Consider the following 20,874-nt stretch of genomic DNA (forward strand, 5'->3'; position numbering starts at 1 on the left):
CCTTAAAAAGGGTGTGATAAAGGAAATAGTTTCATCCTATAATTCTCCTATAAATCCTATAAGGAAAAATGACAAATCTTTTAGATTCATTCAGGATCTACGGGCCGTAAATGCTCTAATTGTGCCAATAGCGCCCATAGTGCCAGACGTGCCATCTCTACTATCATCCATACCAGCTGATGCCACTGTTTTCAGTGTCATCGATTTAAAAAATGCGTTTTTCAGCGTCCAAGTTGACAAGGAGACACAGCCACTCTTTGCTTTCAGTTTTAAAAATCGCCAGTACACGTGGTGTAGAATGCCCTAGGGCTTTGTAGACTCACCTGTTGTCTACTCCATTGTCCTTCAAGCCACTCTGAGACCCTGGGCTCCCGGTTATGGATCTGTCCTACTCCAGTATGTTGATGATTTGTGTATTTGTAGTACTACTCAGGAGGCCTGCCAGGCTGATGGAATCAGTCTCTTAAAATGGTTACATGAGTGTGGTCACAAAGTGTCAAAACAAAAATTACAATGGTGTCAAGAAAGTGTTGAATATCTGGGTTTTGTCCTTAAACAGGGGGAGAGGCACATTAGTCATGCGAGAATTGCTGCTATAGTGGGTCTGGTCCGCCCACAATCCAAGAAAGACATGCTAACCTTTCTTGGAATGATCGGGTATTGTCGCCAATGGATACCTGATTGCTCTTTTTATGACAATGTCCTCAGAGAATGTACAAAACAAGACAGCCCAGTATTCATTAAATGGTCAGATGAAATGTTACAGGCTTTCACTCATTTAAAAAATGCAATGATTTCCAGTCCTGGTTTAGGCCTCCCTAACTATGGCGTAATGTTTCACCTATTCGCCAGGGACAACTGTAAAACCATGGCGGGAGTCCTAGCTCAGGAGCACGGAGGCAAGTTGCGCCCTGTTGCTTTTTTCTCAAAGGTGGTCCCTGTTCAGGTACGGGGTATGCCTGCGTGTCTCAGAAGTCTAGCGGCATGTGCAATGATAGTTGAAATGGCCACGTCAATTACTTTAGGACATCCTACCACTCTCCACACTTCCCATAATGTGCAAGGCTTATTAAAAAATGTCTATACTCAACATATGTCTGCTCAAAGACTCAGTGGATATGAGATACTTCTCCTATCCGATCCACAGTTGTACATCAAATACTCAGCTCCCACATTTGGTCCAGCCATTATCCTTAATGGCCTCCTAGGTCTTAAGGGTGAGCAGGATGAAATTGCTCCAGAACATGACTGTACTGACATCATACATCAAGACACATCACCTAGGTCTGATATGTCCTCTACACCCATTCCAGGAGCTCCAGATGTTTTTGTAGATGGGTCTTGTTCAAGGCCAAATGACAACACTTACCATGCAGGTTATGCAGTTGTTCAATTGCCAGACATAGTGTTAGAAGCTAATCCTATCCAGTTCAGATCAGCCCAGGCTACAGAATTGATCGCGCTCACTAGAGCATGCCGACTCTTCGAGGGAAAAGAGGTAAATATTTACTTGGATAGCCGATACACCCATGGAGTAGTTTGGGACCATGGGGTGATTTGGCAGAAGAGAGGGTTTATTGCAGCAGATGGGAAACAGATTTCTCACTCCACTTTAGTTGCAGACTTACTAGCTGCTATTCATCTACCCACAAAGCTTGCAGTTTTGCATTGTAAAGCCCATACAGGAAGAAAAGACTACATCTCTAGGGGGAATGCTTTTGCAGATGCTACAGCAAAACAGGCCGCCCACATGGCCAGGGCTGACTACCAAATGCCAATGCTAGCTCCAGAAATTACATTGTCTCAAGACCTCCTTCAAGAGCTCCAGAGTTGGGCTACAGAAATAGAACGCTCCATTTGGGAAGCAAAGAATGCAATTCAAGACCCTAAGACGGGTTTGATTTGCAAAGAGGGGAGACCATGTATTCCTGGAGATAGTGCACCTCTTTTGGTTGCTCAGTATCATGGTGTAGGACACAGGTCCATTGAGTCAACAAAAGCTCTTATAAAGAAGGATTTTTACATTTATGATCTAGACATGTATGTTAGAAGATTTATTGGGAGGTGTCTCATATGTCTTAGAAATAATCCGCATAATCCCATGAAGGCTCATCATCAACACCTAGTGTATCCTACAACGCCATTCTCACATTTGCAGATTGATTTTACCCACATTCCCAAAGCCAGCCAGGGTCAGAAAAAGGAGTATGCATTGGTTATTGTGGATATGTTTTCCAGATGGCCAGAAGTATTTCCAACTAAAAATGAAACAGCTCAAATAGTTGTTAAAATTTTGCTAAGAGAAATTATCCCTAGATGGGGAATACCAGTACAAATTAACTCAGACAATGGGCCAGCGTTCATTGCAGCTGTTACAAAACATCTTGTTAATGCACTTAGAGTTGAATGGAAGTTTCATTTGCCCTATCACCCTCAGAGTTCAGGCATAGTGGAAAGAATGAATAGGACCATAAAAGACAAGATCAAAAAGGCTACAGGGGGAACCTTTGTTAAATGGAAACAAGTACTTCCCATAGTGTTAGCTGAAATAAGGATGCAGCCAAATAAGACTACAGGTTACTCACCCTTTGAGGTATTAATGGGGCGACCATTTCCAACACCTTGGGGTGCAAGACCGTATGTCCTAGAATCAGGGGATTTAGGAGTAATGCAGGAAGAGTATGTGAGGAGACTCATTGCTACTCTCGATCAGTTTGAAGAAAAAGTTGCTCGTACATGTCCTTTCTCTTCACAGGTTCCGACGCACGGTTTCCATCCTGGAGATGTGGTGATTGTCCAGAGACTGTCTAAGGGAAAGAAGCAAGACCACTTCTCTTTCGGTCCAGCCACCAAGGTCGTTGCTGTCACCAGGACTGCAATTCTGACGGAGGAATCGCCTACTTGGGTCCACGCCAGCAGAGTCAAGAAAGTTCCGAAGGTTGACGGTCAGAGGGAAGCAGAGCCGATCCCTAAAGAGGGTAGCCAATCCCTGAAGAGAGGAGAGGGTAGCCAATCCCTGAAGAGAGGAGAGGGTAGCCAATCCCTGAAGAGAGGTGAAGCAGATAATTATAAGTCCTTGAAGAGTGGCCAGCCGGTGCCTGAAGATCTCCGGAATGTTCCAGTACAACCTGAGAGCAAGGAACAGGACGATGACAATGCCGAATCCTGGCCTTCTCTGTTGTTTCATAATTAGCATGACTTTGCTCATTTTCCTGCCTATATGGTTTGGGACAAATTGCTACTATGCCACTTTTGATTTAGGGCCATTCAGAAAATTATGTCTAACCAAGCCTCTTCCTAATCCTATCCGAAGCACCTCATATCTTTTACTTTCTAGAAACTTCTCAATCACAGGCACAGACATATATGTACCAGGTGATATAAAGATACAAGGAAAAGATAGTATAGAAGTAGCTGAACATATGAATACACACACACATGCAATTCATAAAAGATCCCTGCGATCCCTGCCAAGCCACATGTCACCGTCACCAAATGCATCTCGGGGTAGAGTTTATGTGTCCCGGCAGCAAGGAATAACAACATTTTGGTTTAACTCCTCATATACCGCTATGGCTGCTTATGTATTTGATTACTGTGATATTGTGGCCTGTGATGAACCTGTTGATAGTCAGCAGTATATGTGTAAGCATGGCTATGCCTGCATTTGTGTAACTGATGATTATTGGGGTCAGAACTGTGATTATTGGGGTGCTGTGGGCTGGACTACTGGTCCAGACTTAGGTCATAAGCCTCAGTCTGCTCAAAATAGGAAGGACAAGTCTGGGAAGTCACTCTTGACACGGATGACTGTGTTTAAGCCCAGATGTGCCTTGGGGGGTAAAGGAAACAGTCATGGTCTTGTCCTAACCATTGAGAATCCTGGGGCTTATGATACAGGAAAGTATATCCTCGGATCAAAGATCCCAGGAGGGGCTAATGGAAAATTGGGGTCGTTCTACTTGAGAGATATGTATACTGATCCTGGATGGAGAGAGCCTGTACCTCGGGCAAAACCTCTTAAACCCACAGAATCATCTTCCAGGAATATGGTTGCCATTGCTAATCCTAGTTTTGAAGATGCTCTAGCAATGGAAACTGGGTATTCTGATGTTAATTTATGGTTAGAATGGATGAAGTACACTGCATACTCACATAATATGACTAACTGTTATGTCTGTGGACAAGCCCGTCCACATCTAGGGACAGTACCTCTAAATTTACCTATTACTGTAGAAGAGTGTTTTCTGAGCCTTTACACTAATTCCACTGCAGGTACAGAGTGTGAAAGCTGGAAATCCAAATATCCCATTTTGACTAAACCCACCATGTTAGACAGCCCAATAACTATATATCCAGGAAATTATACTTGCTATGCAAATTACAAAGGAAAAGGGAGAGCTTTGGGGAATTTTTCTGAGGGATACTGTGGTAGATATAGCAATGTCCCAATGAGTAAGGTTCAAAATCAATCATCAGCAATAGGGGATGTGTGGTGGATTTGTGGGGATAGGAAGGTTAGACCTATGCTAGAGGGGTTCTGGACAGGAGAATGTGCTCTAGCAAAATTACTTATGCCCATACATATTTTAGGTGAGAGAATGAATAATGATCTCACCCTAACTAGTTCCAAGTCTAGAAGGCGCAAGAGAGAAGTAACTGAGGAAAACCTGGACGCTCATGTTTATACTAATGTCCTAGGTATTCCAACAGGGGTTCCTGATAACTTTAAGGCTAGGAATCAGGTAGCCACTGGGTTTGAGTCAATTATATTTCCATGGCTAACGGTTAATAAAAATGTAGATTGGATTAATTATATTTACTATAACCAGCAGAGGTTTTTAAATTATACTAGAGATGCTTTAAAAGGTATAGCTGAGCAATTAGGTTCTGACACTTCTATGACTTTTCAGAACCGGATGACACTTGATATGATTCTAGCCGAAAAGGGAGGAGTATGTAAATTTTTGGAAGGAGCGGGAGGAGCTTGCTGCACATTCATACCTAACAACACTGGTGTAGCAGGAAAAATTACGGTAGCTATAAAAAAACTAGAAGATATGTCCATAGAACTTAAGGACAATTCAGGTGTAGATAATTCCTGGGCAAACTTCTTTAATTTCTCCTGGCTTACAAATTGGCTCAAAAAGCTTCTCATCTTCATCTTAGTTATAATTATTGGTATCTTCATGATCTATTTCTTGATATATTTGGCCATTAGATTGATCATGTGTTGTATTGCTAAATGTACTTCATCCTCACCTGCCCATGCCTACATACATTATCTTTCACTGAGAGCTCCTGGTCGTAATCTCACCTATTATGATGCTAGTTCCGCTGGTAATGAACCAGTGAGAGCACAGAATCATGACCCCCCTTACCAGGACATCCATGTTGAGGGTCCAACTTCAGTGTAGCCATATTTCCTTCGGAAAATGTCTAAAAAGGAGTTTAGCAGTTGGAGTGATCGCATTGGGAAGGCTATTAAGAAGCATTGGGGAATATTACAGGAAGCCTTCCCACATATTGAGGAGTTTAGGTATCCACCTCTGTTATCTTATAGACGACCACCTACCATCAGGGATAAGGTTATGAGTACCTTTGAACAGCCTAAAGAGGTCAACACGAGGAAGGGCACTTATCCGTGTTTGCATTGCCACATGTGTGGGTCAGTAAGTAAAGGGGACTGCTTTACTCATCCCTCTAGTGGAAAGAAATTTTTCATTAACGGTTATTTTACCTGCGAGTCTTCTTTTGTTGTCTATTTTCTCAAGTGCCCCTGTGGTTTGGGGTATGTAGGGCAGACGACACAACCCCTTCGGGATCGAATTTCATCACATAAGAGTGCTATCAGAAAGGGGGATGAGGATCAAGCGGTCTCCTGTCATTTTAAACAATGTGGTCACTCTGTGGCCCAATTAAGGGTACAAGTAATAGATCATGTTCCTTTGAACCCTAGGAGGGGAGATCGACAGAGGATGTTACTCATGAGGGAGGCGGAGTGGATTCACAGACTGGGAACCTTGGGGAGGGGTGGTTTGAATAGAGAGTATAATTTGTTGCCATGTTTATAGATATGAGGGAGGTAATTATTATTGGCAATTTTTCTCTGAGTGATGAGGGATCTCTAAGTGTATTATTGTGTTATATTGCTAATGTTTGATTTTAATTGGTTTTCACTTTTTCATTCTTTCAGGTGTTGGGATATCTGTGACCTGGGGACATAGAGGCAGCTCAATTTGGTCTTCAGGAGTACATGGGGTATAGGTGTTGGCTGGTGAGTTGACATTGGTGTTTTCCTCCTATGGTGGCTGCGTGAGGTTTTTTTAAAATAATGACCGGTTTTTTGAATAATGACCCTGTTACTAGGGACACGGCGTGTGGTTGTCAGGGGTATAGTATACACTCCCCTTTACTGTCTGAGCTTTTGTTAGCTTGATAGTGAGGAGAAGAGCGCAGTGCCCCCATTCTACTTGGAATGTTTACACATTATATGGGTCTGTATTTGTGCTGTCTGTCAGATTGCGCAATATAGCGCTGTCTAGATGGAGAATATTGCTGATCTACATGTGGGGGACAGGATAAGTGATCTCCGCTGCACTTGCGGAATTGTATTCCTTCGGTTGCTATGGAGAGTGTGTGGCACACGCCCCCTGGCAGCTGAGGGAGGCGCATTGTATACGCCCCCTGACGGCGAGAGTCACGTGACGGCGAGAGTCACGTGACAGGGTCTTGTGACGACAGCGTTAGTGATGACGCTGATTACGGGGAGATCGGCGCTGGAGACGCCCCCTGACGTCATGAGCCACGTGACGATACGTCGCATCGGCGCTGCCATGGGAGGAGAAGGCTGATGTGGGACTTACGAGCATAAACACGGTGAGATGTCCATGTGAGGTGGTATGCGCAGTTGCGCATATTATTTGCATAATTAGTAGCAGTTCCCCAGCACGTCCGCTTATGTGATTTGGACAGGTGAAGGACCCAGCAGGTATTATTATGGGATGTGTAGTTTGAATATTGGAGCCTGTGGTTTTCACTGTGGTCCGCTTTGCTGCTTCTGTGTCCTGATAGGTTCCTGGTACCTGACTCTGATTGGTGAAGGTGAACTCTGGGGGGTATTTAAGGGCAAGTGTTCTGTTAATTAAGTGTGACATTACTTTACACAGCTTGAAAAAGATCAGAGGATCGAAACAGCGCTGCTGTCGCTGTAAACATGTTTGTCATGCTATTTGAGCAATAAAAGAGCTATTACATACAGATGGTGCTGGCTTGACTGTGGAGGACCTCTAGACACCTGAAGCATGTAAGTGTTTGGTGTAACAGTAGGAATAAGTCCAATAAGTAGAAAAAGACTCTACTGCAGTCAAGGGCTCCAGGAGGGAGAGTCCCCGACTGGTTTTGCAGCAGGGCCCCCCTCTGAGGAGCAGAGGGGACCCCTTCAGGAGGACTGAGCACCCAAAGGTTGGGTGACAGCCAGAAGGGTCGGGCAGGCCGGGTCGGCAACACACAGGTAGATAAAGTACAGAGACAGGAGACAGATTCGGTAACCAGGGACAGGCAGGGTCGGCAACAGTAGATCAGATGTGCGAAGGTACCGAATCAGAAAACAGAAGAGAAGTCAGGACTGATACAATTCATAAACAGATATCCAATAATGCCTAGTCTTGAGTGTGAGGTCCGTGGTCTCACACCCAGGGGCTGGTCTAAGTAATAACACAGATGATATACAATATCCCTAGTCTGGAGTGTGAGGTCCGTGGTCTCTACACCCTGGAACTGGTCTAAGGAATAACACAGATGATATACAATATTCCTAGTCTGGGGTGTGAGGTCCGTGGTCTCTACACCCTAAAACTATACTAGAGAATACACAGATAATAATACAGTGAACTGGCTAAGTGTGGATTCCCAGGTCCTCCTGGTTCCACCACACTGAAGGATCTGACTAAGGTCTGAGTGCTAACACATAGGTATTCGCAACGCCAGACAACCAGCAACTGAACAGCAAGAGATATATATAGTAAAGCGCTCCACAGCGCCGCCCAGCTCCCATCAACCAATCACCTGCTGAGCTGGGATCAGCTGACCGCCTCGATCAGCTGACCCTTCTCCTATTGGCATAAAGAGCCTGTCTTGCGGCGCGCGCGTAGCTCTCCATCTGTGTGCACTACTAGGTCCAGACAAACCAGAAGCATGTTGCTGCGGGGAAACCGCCGCTCTGTGCGCGGATTCCGCCGCCTCACTGCCAGAACGCGCGGCGGTTTCTCCGCAATCCGTCACACCACTTCTGTAATAGTGTGTCCACAGTCACAAGCAGTAACCACAAAAAATGTCCTTATTCAGACAATATAATAATAGTATGTCAATGGGAGCGCTCTTCCCAGATGCGTGCACCATCAGTAAAACAGTTAATTAATAAGTGGATAAGTGCTCTGCACTGCCTGTGCTTCCAGGTATATATTAAAAGCCCCCGCTTCGGGGAAAGACTCACCAGACTTCGCGGCCACCAGGCCTATTCTCGCATTCGGGGTATTGGTCACCCCGCAGCCTCACTGGCACTCCGCTCTTGATTGTCCCAAGTATTTCAATCTTGCTATTTAAACACTGTATATGTTCAAGCTGACCTCACAGGATGCTCTCAATCATTGGTGTATCTCAAGAGACGGCGGGGCTTATGATACACAACATATACGGTGTTTAAATAGCAAGATTGAAATACTTGGGACAATCAAGACAGGAGTGCCAGTGAGGCTGCGGGGTGGCCAATACCCCGAATGTGAGAATAGGCCTGGTGGCCGCGAAGTCTGGTGAGTCTTTCCCCGAAGGGGGGGCTTTTAATATATACCTGGATGCACAGGCAGTGCAGAGCGCTTATCCACTTATTAATGAACTGTGTAAGTAATGTACCTGCCCTGACCGTGCTTGGCAGACCAGGCATCTGTGGTCAGGTGGACCCTTGACCCAACGCTGTGTGCCAGAGATGACACCACTTGCCTCTCAACTTCACGGTACAGTTTGGGTATCACCTTTTTAGAGAAATAATTGCGGCCTGGTATCTTCCACTGCGGTGTCCCAATGGCCATTAATTTACGGAAGGCCTCAGAGTCCACCAGCTGGTATGGTAACAGCTGGCGAGCTAACAGTTCCGCCAAGCCAGCTGTCAGACGCCGGGCAAGGGGGTGACTGGCAGAAATTGGCTTCCTCCACTCAAAGATTTCCTTCACAGACACCTGGCTGCTGTGGGCAGAGGAGCAGGAACCGCGCAAGGTCAGAGGCGGAGTAGAGGAGGGTGGCTGTGAAGGTGCAAGTGAGAAAGCGGCTGAAGATGCTGCACCTGAAGGAGGAAGAGGAGAAGGAGGGTGGCTTTTCTTTTGTGTGCTACTTTTCCTCTGGTGCTCTTCCCATTGCAGTTTGTGCCTTTTCTCCATGTGCCTTCGTAAGGCAGTTGTCCCTACGTGGGTGTTGGCCTTTCCACTTAAGTTGGCCTTTCCGCTCAATTTTTGGAGGCAGAGAGAACAGATGGCATTGCTCTGATCTACGGCAGACACAATAAAAAATTTCCAAACCGCTGAGCCCCCTGGGGTGTGGGCACTATGGTGGCCTCAGCAGCTGACGTTGAAGGTCATGTTGGCTGGCTGTGCATAGGTGGCGATAAATGGTGCCAGACACTGCCACCAGCTGTTTCTGGCGACGAGCTCCCCCTGCTTATTTCAGGAACTCGTCTCCTCCTACTCCTCTCTGACTCCCCCTCTGAACTGTCCCCCTGTTAATCTCCTCTATTGGGAACATACGTGGCATCCGTATCATCGTCATCATCCTTCCCAGCTTCGCTTGCCTCAGACACCTCAAAAACTGCACCAACAGCAGGTACTTCATCATCCTCCTCCTCACACGTTACGCCCATAGTGTTGCCTAACTCAGACATATGAGGTGGTGTAACTTGCTTAGCACCTTCATCTGGTTATAACAATAATGGCTGTGCATCAGTGATTTCCCCACCAAATAACTCCTGCAAACTGTCACATGCAGTGGATGTGGTGCTTGTAGTAGTGCTGGTGGCTGCGGAAGATGAGGTGTTCTGTGTTAAATAGTCAATCACGTCCTGACAATCTTGGGACTGGTTGGGACGTGCCTTCTTCTGAGCTCTGTACTTTGGTCCAAGGCGACACAAAATCACATCAGCATGACCTTGCACAGACCTGCTGGGTGACCTTCCTCTGGGTCTGCCTCTACCTCTGCCTCTACCCGTTTTGTCCGTTTTGTCCATATTGGGGGGGATGAAGTGAAAAATATGCACTGACTCGACTAATACAAGTCACACAAGTGCAGGTAACAGGTATGCACGGAGTGGTATATCACACTGCATGCACTCACGTAGGTAGGTGGGTGCACTGTGAACAACAGGTAGGTATATGCAGTGATGGGTATTACAAATGTGCACCTGTCACACACACGTACCGTGAACAGGTACAGTGACTGGTGGTGTTAAATATCACACTGCGTGCGCTCACGTAGGTAGGTGGGTGCACTAATGTGAACAACAGGCAGGTATATGCAGTGATGGATATTACAATGAGCACCTGTCACACACAGACATGTACCGGAGAGGCACAGTGACACTGCGTGCGCTCACGTAGGTAGGTGGATGCACTGTGAACAACAGGTAGTAGGTATATGCAGTGATGGGTATTACAATGTGCACCTGGAAAAGTAGTAATTATACCACCAATGGGCCAAAGGCCAGCTGTGACTGACTGACAGGGCTGTATATAATGCAATTGGGCCACACACACACACACACACACACACACAAAAATAGATCACAAGAACAAGATTAGCTCTCAAAAGAGCTGTTGAGGGGTGCTTTTTTTTTTAGCAATAACAATCAGCCAGGAGCACGCTAACAAGCCTACAAGAGCCTAACTAAGCTTTCCCTATGAGAGTCTGCAGCAGCTATCCCTTCTCTAATTACTGCAGGCTCATGAGTGAGTCCACTGCCTGACGCTGCCTGCCTTTTATAAGAGGAGGTGGGGCTCCAGAAGGGAGTGTAGCCTAATTGGCTACAATGTGCCTGCTGACTGTGATGTAGAGGGTCAAAGTTGACCTTTGTGATGCACTATGGGGGCGAACCGAACTACCGGAAAAGTTTGTGGTTCTCCACGATCGCGAACCACCAGAAGTTCGCCTGGAACCGTTCACCGGCGAACCGTTCGGGCCATCTCTATTGCTAGATGCATTTGAGGATGTGTAGCTGCAAAGCAGAGTGCTTATGCTGACTTCTGACCTAAAACTGGCACAGAAGTATCAAACCTGGACTATGGATCGGTGTAACAAAGTGGCCTGGGCCCATATGTAATTCACTTTTTCTACTGAAATTTCTCCTAGGAGATACATTTTCATCTTCTATTTAGACTAACTTTCCAGCACTTTGCAATTGAAAAACTACCAGAAAGTAGGAGAAAAAGTACTATTTATATTATTTTAAAAGTATTTTCTTACTTTTTGGAGGTTTAAAAGGCATTTTATTGAGAAGTTTGAAAAAAAATCACCTAGGAGAAAGCTCAGGAGAAAAAGTGAATTGTATATGGACCTTGGTCTGAAAAATCAAAAGTTGCCCAGATCTCTGTTCAATTAATCATCTGTGAAATTCTTGCAATTTCACTGTATTTATTTTTTCTTGCTAATTAAGCACTGGAAAATGCAAACGCAACTGCACTGTGAAAATGAAATATTGCATGAAATAGCACAGAAACGTGCGGACAAATGCATAGTTGTAACGATTGGTATCAGCAAATAGCAGAGGTCTGGTTATTAGGTGATCTGCAATATCACCAATAATCCAGATACTATACCTGATTATGTGGTGATCTGCAGATTCACCAATAATGCAAGTATAGCAAACAACTCATGTGATAGCTTATAGCAAGGTATAGTGTTTGGTGCAACAGTAAGTACTGAAAGGTTTAGCTATACCTCACCAGAGGAGCTGGTGGGTACTAACAGTACAGAGCCCCTCACCAGAGACAAGGGCCCTCTGGTGAGAGTAGAGTGGTCAGACTAATCGGGTTAACAACAGACAGACAGATACAGTACAAAATCAGAAGGCAAAGGCAAGAAGGTTTAACAGGCAGAGTCGGCAGCAAGATCAGATGGGCAGAGGTACAGAATCACTGAGCGGAAGAGTAGACAGAACGAGCCAGAGTCATACACAGATAATATAATACAGTCTTTCAATGCTACACAGTAAGCTATCAAAGGTCTGAGCGCTAACACGAAGTATTCTCAACAGCAGACAAGTTGCGAGTAAACCAGCTAGGCTTATGAAGCAGAGGAGACCCCTCCGGCACGCCTACCCCTAACAACCAATGAGGAGCGGCGAGCGTCACCTCTGACGTCAGCCGACTGGCCGGTCAGCTGACGCGCCTTCTCCCCGCATAAAGGTCCTGTCTGTGCGCGCGCACGCGACAATGCGACCCTATGTGCGGCTGACAGACCCGTCCTCGGCGTGCTAGACGCCCGAGGCACGGGTAGATTGCTAGGCAGGGAGATGGAGGCAGCTGCGGTGGTAGCGCTGTTCACCGCAGCTGCCTCTCCAACGTTTATTACAATAGTATAGAACTGTAGTTGCATTGTAGTGTGTTCCACAAGTGCAGGGTGTGTGCAGCCACTGGAGTTAGAACGCTTGATCTAAAACTTGTTCAAAAGCAGGCAAAGAATGTGGCTTAAGAGTCGGGTAGTTATAGTTTTAGTAGAGGACCAATTATCTGTAGTTTTAGCTCTGCCTTGTAGCACACGTCAGTGACATCACAAAAGACTTTGGCATAGGAAAAACACGAAAGAAGAGGTAGAACCTTTATACTAAAAGCAGAAACTGATTGGCTAGACATTTCTAGAAATTACAAGACACACAAATTATGCTCTACAAGTATCTTGGCACTCGTCACCAATGATATTAAATTACAGTAACAAGTAGATCTACTGTATTTAGTATGGTGTATGTGTAAAAATCATTTTGTCCCCGGTCAATGTAAACATGTTGTTCTTTGTTTGTTGGTTATGCAATGCTGTTTTCGTTGGCATTTTTGTAATGTTTCCACTCAATGGGCTGGCTACCCTTAAAGAGAAATCGTAACCGAGAATTGATCTTCATCCAATCAGTAGCTGATACCCCCTTTCCCGTGAGAAAACGTTTCCTTTTCACAAACAGATCATAAAGGTGCTCTGTATGGCTGATATTGTGGTGAAACCCCTCCCACAGTGTGGTGTCAGGACCATGGTTCTGACATCACACTACGAGAGCCTTGTTGCATTGTGGGAAATAACAGCTGTTTACAGCTTTTTTCAACTGCCAAAAAAGCAAGCAGCATCTCCTTCCACTGACATCACCTGCCAGCAGTAAAAATGTCACTATGAGATAAATGTCAGAATGTAAATCAGGGAGAGGAAAGTTTTTACAATGGACTGTCACTGACTAAATCATTTATACATAATTATTGTAAAAATGAAGCACTTTTTTATTACATTATTTTCACTGGAGTTCCTCTTTAATCAAACCCCAGTAACAGAGACCCCTACGATGCCTAACCATCCTTACCCTCCCACCATAGTTACATAGTTACATAGTTATTTTGGCTGAAAAAAGACATACGTCCATCGAGTTCAACCAGTACAAAGTACAACTCCAGCCCGTCCCCCACATACCCCTGTTGATCCAGAGGAAGGCGAAAAAAACCCCACCAGGCATGGTCCAATTAGCCCCAAATGGGAAAAATTCCTTCCTGACTCCAGATGGCAATCAGATAAAATCCCTGGATCAACATCATTAGGCATAACCTAGTAATTGTAGCCATGGATGTCTTTCAACGCAAGGAAAGCATCTAAGCCCCCTTTAAATGCAGGTATAGAGTTTGCCATAACGACTTCCTGTGGCAATGCATTCCACATCTTAACCACTCTTACTGTAAAGAACCCTTTCCTAAATAAATGGCTAAAACGTTTTTCCTCCATGCGCAGCTCATGTCCTCTAGTCCTTTGAGAAGGCCTAGGGACAAAAAGCTCATCCGCCAAGCTATTATATTGCCCTCTAATGTATTTATACATGTTAATTAGATCTCCTCTAAGGCGTCTTTTCTCTAGACTAAATAAACCCAGTTTATCTAACCTTTCTTGGTAAGCGAGACCTTCCATCCCACGTATCAATTTTGTAGCTCGTCTCTGCACCTGCTCTAAAACTGCAATATCTTTTTTGTAATGTGGTGCCCAGAACTGAATTCCATATTCCAGATGTGGCCTTACTAGAGAGTTAAACAGGGGCAATATTATGCTAGCATCTCGAGTTTTTATTTCCCTTTTAATGCATCCCAAAATTTTGTTTGCTTTAGCTGCAGCGGCTTGGCATTGAGTACGATTATTTAACTTGTTGTCGATGAGTACTCCTAAGTCCTTCTCCAAGTTTGATGTTCCCAACTGTATCCCATTTATTTTGTATGGTGCTAGACCATTGGTACGACCAAAATGCATGACTTTACATTTGTCAACATTGAATTTCATCTGCCATGTATGTGCCCATATAGCCATCCTATCCAGATCCTGTTGCAATATGACACTATCCTCCTGAGAGTTGATGATTCTGCACAATTTTGTATCATCTGCAAAAATAGCAACATTGCTCACTACTGCATCTACTAGGTCATTCATAAATAAATTGAAGAGCACTGGACTCAGTACAGACCCCTGTGGGACCCCACTGCTAACAGTCTCCCATTTTGAGTACGATCCATTGACCACAACTCTTTGTTTTCTGTCCATTAGCCAGTTCCCTATCCATGCACACAAACTCTTCCCCAGTCCTTGCATCCTCAACTTTTGCACCAGACTTCTGTGGGGAACAGTGTCGAAGGCCTTTGCAAAGTCCAAGTATATCACATCTACAGCATTCCCAATATCCATATTAGCATTCACTACCTCATAAAAGCTGAGCATGTTAGTCAAACAGGACCTGTCTTTAGTAAACCCATGTTGATGCTGAGAAATAAGATTATTTTCTACTATGAAGTCATGTATAGTATCTCTTAGTAACCCCTCAAATAGTTTGCAGGAACAGGATAACCATAACGTTATCCTGTTCCTGGTATCTAGCCCTAATCCCCCACTTAACATTATCTCCTTTCTGGAGAAAAACCTCTTCCTAACTTCCTAAACTCCCCCCTTAATGTGAAACCCTTACAGATGACAATCCCCTTCCTGAAACCCAACCTTAAAGCACACCCAAACCAAACAATTTTTTAATTCAAAATATTTAGTTGCACCACTCTGACACATACAAAAATAAATCAACACTCCTTCAAGCCTATGAGCATTTCAGTGCATGCTTTTCACCCTTCTCTTTCCATAACTAGGGTTATACAGGCGGCAGCCATTAGCAATTCCTCCATTGCCGGACACCATCTACTCCACCAGTTTGCCGGATTCTGTCCCGGCAATATGAAAGGAAGGAAGGGGTTCCTCCAATACATGTAAAATATTTTATATTTGTCATCATGCAGCTGAAAATTATTATAATTTAGAAAATAGATTTTATTTCTGAAATCTTTTATTTTTAATTTGGGTCCACTTTAAAGCGGATCTTCAGAGTAAGAGTACGTTTCCATTGGTGCGGTGCGATTCCAGTGCGGAAAACGCATGTGCGATTTTGCATGCGGATGCATTTTTCCATGCGATTTCGCATGCATTTTGTGGCCAAGTGTTTTTAACCATGTCAATGCTGGTGTGCTTTTTACATTGTTTTTACACAAAAACGCATGGCAAAAACGCATTAGTTTTTCCTATTTAATTACATTGTATGCGAATTCTGATGGCTCTGCCAGGCAGATTTTTTCTGTACGGAAAAACGCTAAGAAATCCTGACAAGTGGAAACAGTCCCATCCACTTGTATTGGTTATGCGAATCTGCATGCAGAAAACGCATGCATATTCGCTCTAGTGGAAACTGGAAAATCCTGTAGCTTGCAAGTAAATAAAAGTTATATTTAACTGAAAAGCCTTGTCCCGTGAAGCCGTCCTGAAGACCCTGCATCATCTGGCTTTTGGCGCCTAGTCCCGCCTCCCCTCTATCCCCGGAGAAAAACGCTACGACATTTATGCTATTGAAACGCAGAACTTTTAGCGTACTCCTATGCAGTCCAACACATGTGACTATGCCAGGGATTAGATTGTGAGCCCCTCTGAGGGACAGTTACATGACAGGAAAATATACACTGTACAGCGCTGCAGAAGATGTTGGCGCTATATAAATACTAAATAATAATTTGTATCTCATTGACCATCTCTACTGATCTGTGTAGTCAGTGTACTCGGTGCAGTGCATAGCTTGTTATTTTGAGGAAGGAACACACAAGCAGTGAAACAAGGACTGCTAAATTTTGTAACCTCAGCACCCTTTTAAAAAACTTTTAACTTTTCTGTTCAGGCACTTCAAAAATGTGTTGGACTGCATATGAGTGCGCTAAAAGTTCTGTGTCTGACCAGCATTATAGAATCCATTAAGCAGAGTACTTAGAAAGTGCAAGAAAGCATGTAGTGGACTTCATATAAGTACATATAAAAGGTCTAGCTTAATTCCAAAAGGTCAGTTGGAGCTCAATTTCTGAGCACTCTGCACAGTAAAGGTGTATTACATAATGATCTATGATGATTATGATATAAGGCATAAATTGCTAACCCATTTTCTATTAAACCATGCATTTTGAGTAATTTGGGTTATTGAGGTTTAACCACTTCAGCCTTCAGCGTCGTTTCACCTTATGCATCCGAGCAACTTTCACCTTCCATTCATTTGTCAATAACTTTATCACTACTTATCACAATTAATTGATCTATATCTTGTTTTTTCCACCACCAATTAGGCTTTCTTTGGGTGGTACATTTTGAAAAGAATATTTTTTTTCTAAATGCATTTTAATGGGAATATTAAGAAAAAAAAATGGAAAAAAAATCATTATTTCTCAGTTTTCAGCCATTATAGCTTTAAAATAATGTCCCTATAACAATGTATGGCGTCAATATTTTATTTGGAAATAAAGGTGCATTTTTCAATTTGCGTCCATCACTATTTACAAACTTATCATTTAAAAAATTATAGTAATATACTCTCTTGACATGCATATTTAAAAAGTTCAGACCCTTAGGTAACTATTTATGTTTTTTGTTTTTTTTATTGTAATTTTTTTTTTATTAAAAATTTTATTTGGTTTTTTTTGGAGTGAGGAGATAAACAGATCATTTTAAATGTAATTGATTGAGTATATTTAAAAAAAATGCATGTAGAATAGATGTAGTTTTACTATTTGGCCACAAGATGGCAACAGTCACTTTTTTGTTTTTCATCCTGTAAGCGAGAGCTCTCGCTTACAGGAACTGAAGGGATGACGTGAAACTTAGAAAAATTGCGGCTTTTCAGAGAAGCCGTCGGTTTTTCATAGGGAGACTGTAATGATCCGCTCAGCTGGCTGCACAGGCAGACAGCTGTTTGACCATTCCTCAAGTCTGTGGGCTGCAGGTCTCTGGAAGAGAGAATTGTCTTCACTTTGCAAGTTTCAGACCTGTTCTGCTGCTGAGGAATTTGCATACATTTGTCATGCAAATTATCTAGCCGCCTCCCTTGAAGGCTTGCAGCATAAATATCATGTGATCCCACAATCCTTTGCTGGTCATCATGGTTTGTTACTGTTGAAACACTCCTGGAGTGTCAGCCTTGCTATTGTTTGCTAAAGATTATCTTAGAGTATTCCTGGGGACTGCATTAGGCATCCCTCTAGTACAGTCAGGTTATATTATTTGTATTGCCTGTTCTGTCTTCTGTTTGTCCTTGAGATTGCACTGTTGCCAGCGGTTGGCGATGGTGAATCGTTTGTTTCGGTACTTGGATTATACTTGCTCTGGCGGGAAGAGCAGTGGATCCTGCTAGCCTGTTTCTGTACTTGGTTAACACTCGCTCTGGCGGAAAGAGCAGTGGATCTTTCCTATCCTGTCCCTGAACCTACATCGCACTCGCTCTGGCGGAAGAGCGGTGGATCTTATCTGACCTATTCCTGTTTCTGTTTGTTTGTCTGTCTGGATCGCACTCGCTCTAACGGTAGCAGCGGTGGTTCCGTTTGGTACTCTGTCTGGGAGTGTAGGCCAGAGCTGCGGTTGCTGCTGGCTGCTCCTTCTCTCCGTCTTGTCTGATACGAACGACGCTTGCTGTAGGCTCGGTGGGGTAACCGTTAAGCAAGCGTTCGCGTTCTCTGTTTTGTGTTTGTGTAGCGTTGGTTAGTTAGGGTGGCGTGCTTGTCTCTGTTGCGCTTTTCGTGCGGAGACTGCGCCGTAAACGCGTTCGCTGTTGTGAATGAGTGCGGTGTTCGCGTTTAGCTAGCGTTCGTTATTTTCCTTATCTCCTCATTGTTGTTTGCTGTGCCTTTGCTACTCTCGTGCTGTCTTGCTCAGTCTTGTGTCACTTCTGGCAATCACCTCTCTCGCGATTGCGTTCCTACTTTGTTTCTGCTGTTGTGTGTTCACCGTCGCGGGTTGGCGACTAGATTGGTGCACACACATACACTCTGTCGCTGTGCTCTCTCTCTTTAAGGGCTATCTTGCCCTGCATTGCTTCCCTTCGTACAATTCCTATCTGGCATCTGTGGCGGGGCAGAGGTTCTGTTCCTCTGCATTCCACGGCTCCATCTGCCGGCAGGAATTCCCCTCTACAGGTGCGTTGCACCTTTTGCTGGGTTCTCTCAGATTATACGCTTGTGGAGGATTTCCACAGAAAGAATTCCACAATTGTTACAGAGACATAGAACAATGAATGGGAACTGTGCTCCCATTTATTGATCTCCGGGGCAGCAAAAGTGGCGGGAGCACGCGTGAGAGTGCGCACCAGGCAGCTGCAGCAGGGCAGGCTATCTGGACGGATATATCCATCCAGATAGACCGAAGTGGTTAATTTCACTGTCATATTTATTATAAAAATAAATAAAGTACATTTTTCTAAACTATATGAGAGTAATATCTATTCAGGTAATAAGTAAATTACAGTAATGCCATTTTATATAGTTATAAAAGAAATCTTATTTAACACGTGTTGCTTTGCCTTTAAAGTGGACCTTGCACAGGACAGAAGGAAAACATAGAGAAATGAGCCCTGTATGTATTTAGAGAGTTTAGCCTGTCTAATTCCCCCTCATCTGTGACTAATCAAAAGTTGTAATTTGATCCCTCTGCCTTGTCAGCTCAGGTATCTCCTCTGCCACGGCAGAGCAGATACTTTGTAAACACAGGATGTTAACAATATGTCTGCTTCTGTGAAAGCAGGAAGTAGACACACAGCAGATTTATTGCAGGATGTGTATAAGCTGTAACAAATATATTTTTTTAAAGATTATTATACTGTTGCGTATCTTTTAGAGCAGAGAAGTTCTGAGTTCATGTTTGCTGACAGCAAACCTGACAGCAGACTTTGCTTAAGGGGTAAGACACTTCTTGATGCAGTTCTAAAGAGAGTCACATGATCTGTTGTTCTGCTTCTAGAAACAATGATGGTGATGGGACCTTTATCACAGAAAGCAGAAGGTGATTGACTAGTCGGATGCCCTCACCCTCTCCTAACTTTAACCTACCCCCTGCCACAAAGCAGCGATTTGTGGCAAAGAAGGGAAATTTAGGAGCACAGATAAAATTGCAGGTGCCGAGGCTTCCCAATATGCAAATTGCATTCATAACTTTCCTCACTACTTTAAATAGAAAACATACCTGCAGTACATTGGGAGAATAATCTATGCAATTCATGCATTAAGTGGCAGGTTTGCTTTAAGTGGACCTGAACTCTTGCACAGGACAGAATGATAGCAGAGAGAAATGCACCCTGTATGTATTTAGAGAGTTTAGCCGGTCTAATCCCCCTCTTCTGTGTCTTATCACAACTGTAATTTGATCTCTCAGCTCTGTCAGCTCAGGAATCTCGGCAGCCCCGGCAGAGCAGCTAATTTGCAAACACAGAGTAAACACAGGATGGTAACCCTATGTGTGCTTCCATGAAAGCAGAAAGTAGACACACTGCAGATTTATTGCAGGATTTCAGCTGTATCAAATAAAAGCTTTGCTGCGCTCGTTTTGCTAGTCGCATAGCAGCACCAGTAGCAAAACAATATTAAAAATATCAGGGCCAAGGTCGGGGTCTAGGGTACTTTAAGTCCTTCTTTGTGCCTACTTCTGTCTCAATGTGCCTCCATCAGTCGCCCTGTGCCAACTCTGCCCCCGTGTGTCCCTCCTTCTGTCACCCTGTGCCTCCTTCTGTTCCCCTTTGTGACTCCTACTGGCCCCTTTGCCTCCTTCTGTCCCCTTGTGCTACCTCTGCCCCTAAGCATTCCTCTGTTCCTCCTGTCTCCCTTTGCCTCCCCTCCTTCTGTCCCCCTGCGCCTCCTTCTGCCCCCCTTTCTCCTTCCTTCCCCTTTGTGACTTCTTCTGTCTTCTTGTGCCTCCTTCAGTCCCTGTGTCTACTTTAATCCCCCTTTGTGACTCCTTCTGTCCCCTTGTGCCTCCATCTATCCCTTTGTACCTCCTTCTGTCCGCTTATGCTACTTCATACCCCCATGTATCCCTCTGTCCCATTGTGCCTCCTTCTGCCCCATTGTTCCTCCCTCTGTCCCCTTGTGCCACTATCTGTCCCCACCCCCCTCTCTCGCCCACCCAGCCTAGTGTGTAAATGCAGAGCATAGTGTAACAGAAGCGGTGTTGTAACCCAACCCCCCCCCCCTCCCCCCGAGTCCAGTGCTGTGCCTGTGCGTCCATCCTGTTTGTCTCCTGCTCCCTCTAGTGCTGGCACCTCACTCTCCATCA

This window comes from Hyperolius riggenbachi, chromosome 1 (assembly GCF_040937935.1).
Source record: "Hyperolius riggenbachi isolate aHypRig1 chromosome 1, aHypRig1.pri, whole genome shotgun sequence".
NCBI classification, from domain to species: Eukaryota; Metazoa; Chordata; class Amphibia; order Anura; family Hyperoliidae; genus Hyperolius; species Hyperolius riggenbachi.